Raw genomic sequence first — 5,194 nt, forward strand, 5'->3', positions numbered from 1 at the left:
TGATAGTGAATGTTGGCTATGAATATGTACGTGCCCTGTGAACCTGAGTTTGATACGAATGTTTACCTTTTCTGTTGTACTTGTGTGTGAACTTGTTAGTATGCCTACTGTGGGGTATGTGACGTGTGGGTGTCAACGGCACACCTTCTTCCCGAGAAGAATTGCACCTGCTTTGTTAGGGTAGCAACGGCGCATCAGCTCTTTTTAATCTTTTTGCTCTGTCTTGCCCCCTCCCCCGCTCAACCCCTACCGTAATGTTTCGGCCTCAAAGCAAACATAGTACTGCGTTGTTTTTGGGGCTTGATGAAAAATCGAGTGCTGGTTTCTGTAGGTTGGCCCGCCCAGCAAATGTGCTACTGGTCCACCATGGACTGGGAGGCTAAAAATACAAGTTGTATGGTGCAGAGGCAAGTAAGAAAACGCCATCGAGAGCCATCCACTGAAGAAAAAAAATCGCTCCTCATGTGCTTCTTCAGTCGTGCTGCCGGCCCCCTCTTTAATCCAGTTCGCTCGGGGATCTAGTATCATTTTTTTCCAGAGGGCGAACAAGTATCAGCTAGGCCTAGGTTTTGTATTTTAACATGCGTAGCCCACGACATACGGTGACAGTGGTTTCAACTTATTTTTGGAGGTCCATACCGGCCTATGGGCTTTTTCTTAAAGATCGGCAGCCCAATGCATATTTTTAACCACATTATATATTATATTATTACTATTATCGTATATTTTATAGAGTTGTATATACATTATAAAAAGATCCCACGTGTTATTAACTTATAAAAGTAAATGTTTAACAGAAGTTAGCAAGGAAAATCTTGGTTGTTTTTGACTCACAGGCAAGGAAAATCCTGGTGATTGCATACAAAAGCTTGCGAAGATTTTAAGGACCAATGTAATAATAACGCGCTCATTTTTATTTTGAGCAATAACTCGCTAATTTGTTAATTATGTATGTAAAAATGTGCCTCTCCGGTTTATTTTTTGATATTAATTGCTCCTTATAACATAACATTATATATATAACGAGCCCAGCTAATTCGTGTATTTGAAGGAAATGCAAATGGGCTGGGATTTCTTAGAAAATATAAATGGGCCTCATTGACGCGAAATTATTTCTTCACCCAGCCCAGCAAATGGACTGTACATTCTAGAAAACATGGGTTAAATATATGCCACTTTTTTGCAGGCTGACATGTGGGCCAATAGGTCGAAGCCTATACGCAGGGCGTTGTCAACTTGGTCAACAAATGATTATGACATCCACAACCATTGGATTTATATCCAACGGCCGGCATGCACCTTCAATCTCTCATGTTCTTCCTCCAGCGTCGCCAGGACCGCCTGGTCCGACCTCCGGCGGCTAGCGGCTCTACTTAGCACGCATCGCTGCGAAGCGCTACCCCAACGCCGGCCACGCTATCCCTCCACCCCTCCTATTATTCTCCACCGACTGCAGCCCCGCACCGCACCAAAACCAGTTATAACCCTTCTCCTCTTCTCAATCTGCGACTCCACCGCCACGTCTTCCCATCTTCGAGTCGTTCCCGTCCGGGGCCTCGCCGTCGTCCACCGCCTCGCTGTGCTCGGTGCGGCGTGGTCAACAAACGAGAGTCATCGGAACAGGACTATACGTGGAGAGCCTGACGGCTGGGACCCACGAGGTTCATGGTCGCACGCAAGGAAAGTTTCTCCTTATTAAGCTGAAAAAAATGTTTCCTCCACCTGACAGCTTGGACCCACCGGCTGTATCTTCGCACGGAAGGAAGTGCCTCCTTGTTATGCGAAAAAAATTATTCCTCCCATTGACAGCTGGGACCCATCAGATTTTGTGGCTGACTTGTGGGACTACTAAGCAGACGTGTACACAGGGCTTTGTCAACTTAATCAACAAATGATTCTAGCAGCTGGACTGTTGGATGTTAATCCAACAGCCGTGCTGCTTCTTCAACCTCTGTTCTTGCTCCTGTCTCCCGTGGGCAGCACCGCGCCTGTGCTGCCGCGCACCCGAACTAGTCAAGTTTCCCACTCCTCTCCATCTGCGACTCCACTGCCTCGTCTTCCCCATCTCCGGGTCGTTCCAGTCTGGGGCCTCGCCGTCGTTCACCGGCCTTGGTGCGCTCGGCACGATGTGGTCAACATGGTCAACAACCGAGAATCATCGGAAGATGGCTGTACGTGAGAGGCTGACAGTGGGAACGCACCACGCCCATGGACGCATGCATGCAACGGAATGCAGCGTGGTCAACGTGGTCAAGGAACGACTTCCATCGGAAGTGTACTGTACGTGGAGAGGCTGACAACTGGGTCCATGGCCGCAGCAAGGAAGTGCCTCCTTATTACGCGGAAAATAATGATTCCTCCACCTGATAGCAGGGACCCACCGGACTGGCCACCGTATTTTGCGAAAAAAAGTTTCCCCCCTGACTGCTGGGACCCACCGGACGGGCCACCGTATTTCGTGAAAAAAACGTTCCCCTCGCCGTCAGCTCGGACCCACCGGAAGTGCCTCCTTATTACGCAGAAAAAAATGAATACTCCCCCCGCTAGCTGGGACCCACCTTGGTGGGAGGCTGACTTGTGGGCCTACTAAGTTGACGGGGACAGAGGGCTTTGTCAACTTAGTCAATATGAGCGATTCTAGCTCCAGTGACCGTACGATGTCCATCCAACGGCCGTAGTGCTTCTTCAACCTCTGGTCTTCTTGCTCCAGCCGCCCAAACCAGCGCCGGTCGTGCCGCGTGCTCCTGCCTCCCGTGGCTGGCTGTGATGCCGCGGAGGCCTCACCGCCCTCTACTACTCCCACCGCTGGCCAGGCCATCCCTCTACTCACCCACACCCCCTGTTATTTTGCGGCGACGGCAGCCTCACACCGCAGCCGAACCAGTGAACCCTCATACTCCTCTACGCGTGGGCATCCACTGCCGCGTCTTCCCTGGCTCCGCGTCGTCCCCTTCCTAGGCCTCACCGTCGTCCACTGCCCTGGTGCTCTCCGCGCGGCGTGGTCAACATGGTCAAGGAACAACTTCCATCAGAAGAGTACTGTACGTTGATAGGCTGACAGCTGGGTCCACATCAGCTGCAAGGAATTGGCTCCTTATTACGCGCAAAATAATTATTTCTCCACCTGACAGCAGGGACCCACCGGACGGGCCACCGTATTTGGCGAAAAAACGTTTCCTCCTGACTGCTGGGACCCACCGGATGGGCCACTGTATTTTGCGAAAAAAACATTCCCCTCATGTCAGCTCGGACCCACCGAAAGTGCCTCCTTATTACGCACAAAAAAATGAATACTCCCCCTGCTAGTTGGGACCCCCCTTGGTGGGAGGCTGACTTGTGGGCCTACTAAGTTGACGGGGACGGAGTGCTTTGTCAAATTAGTCAATATGAACGATTCTAGCTCCAGTGACCGTACGATGTCCATCCAACGGCCGTAGTGCTTCTTCAACCTCTGGTCTTCTTGCTCCAGCCACCCAAAGCAGCGCCGGTCGTGCCGCATGCTCCTGCCTCCCGTGGCCGGCTGTGCTGCCGCGGAGGCCTCACCGCCCCCTACTATTCCCACCGCTGGCCAGGCCCTGCGGCGATGGCAGCCTCACACCGCAGCCGAACCAGTGAACGCTCGTACTCCTCCCTGCGCGGGCTTCCACTGCCGCGTCTTCCCCGTCTCCACGTCGTCCCCTTCCTAGGCCTCGCCGTCGTCCACCGCCCTGGTGCTCTCGGCGCGGCGTGGTCAACTTGGTCGAGGAACGACTTCCATTAGAAGAGTACTGTACGTGGAGAGGCTGACAGCTGGGTCCACGGCGGCCGCAAAGAAGTGCATCCTTATTAAGCGCAAAATAATTATTCCTCCACCTGGCAGCATTGACCCACCGGACGGGCCACCCTATTTCACGAAAAAAACATTTCCCCCTGACTGCTGGGACCCACCAGCTACATCTTCGCACACAAGGAAGTGCGTCCGGGCAAAAAAAACCGATTCGCCCCCTGACTGCTGGGACCCACAGCTACATCTTCGCATGGAAGGAAGTGCCTGACAGTCGGGACCCACCTGGTCGGAGCGTACGTAGCGTTGTCATTCTGGTCGCGAACGTGTATGTACATACTGGTCGATGTAGAGGCGCGCACGTGTCGTAGTAGAGGTGTGCACGTAGCATGTACACATACGTACAGCGGCCAGTGTGCAAGAAAGAAAATACGGCCACATACATACATACGGGCGGGGTCTCGAACGCCTAGTTGCGCATACGTACGGCCAGGGCTCGTGTACATGGCTGGGTCGGAACGGAGAAACTGCGTCGTCATCGTGTTCATGGGGAGGCAACGGAATGCGTCATGTTCATCGGGAGGCAACGGAACGCGTGGGAGACAACCGGCTTGGACGGAACAGCCAATGGAAACGAGGCCTGGCGTACCACACAACGGAGGAAACGGCCTTGTGTTCGACCGGCCACGTTCGAAACGGGATCCTGTTCATCGGGAGGGGTCTGGCGTACCGTAAAACGGAGGAAACGGACTTGTGTTGGACCTCCTACGGTCAAAACGGGGTCCTGTTGATCGGGAGGGGTGTGGCGTACCGCAAAATGGAGGAAACGGACTTGTGTTGGAGCGCTACGGTCAAAACGGGGGTCCTGTTCATCGGGAGGGGTGTGGCGTACCGCAAAACGGGACTCCACGGGATACTGTTCATCTCCACCATCGACCCCCTCCAGCCTCCACGAGCTACTATTTATCCACCGTCGACCTCCTCCAGCCTCCGCCTGCGACTGTTCATCCACGGGCTCCTGTTCATCCAGCCTCCACCGCGTGCTACTCCACCGGCTACTGTTCAACCAGCCCTCTCCACGGGCTCCTATTCAACCACCCCTCCACGGGCTACTGTTCATCCAGCCCTCCATTGTCTACTGTTCATCCAGCCCTCCACGGGGTCGTCCTATTCATCCAGCCCTCCACGGGGTCCTGTTCATCCAGCCCCAACCGGCTCGATCGATCGGGGTCATGTTCATCCAGAGGCAACTGAGGGAGCCCTGGACTAAGGGGTCCTCGAGCGTCCGGCCAGTTATCTGTTGGGCCGGATTGATGGGCTATGAAGACATGAAGACCGAAGACTATACTCGTGTCCGGATGGGACTCTACTTGGCGTGGAAGGCAAGCTAGGCGACCGATTATGAAGATTTCCTCCTATGTAACCGACTCC

Source organism: Triticum aestivum, chromosome 4D, assembly GCF_018294505.1.
Source record: "Triticum aestivum cultivar Chinese Spring chromosome 4D, IWGSC CS RefSeq v2.1, whole genome shotgun sequence".
In the NCBI taxonomy this organism is placed as follows: Eukaryota; Viridiplantae; Streptophyta; class Magnoliopsida; order Poales; family Poaceae; genus Triticum; species Triticum aestivum.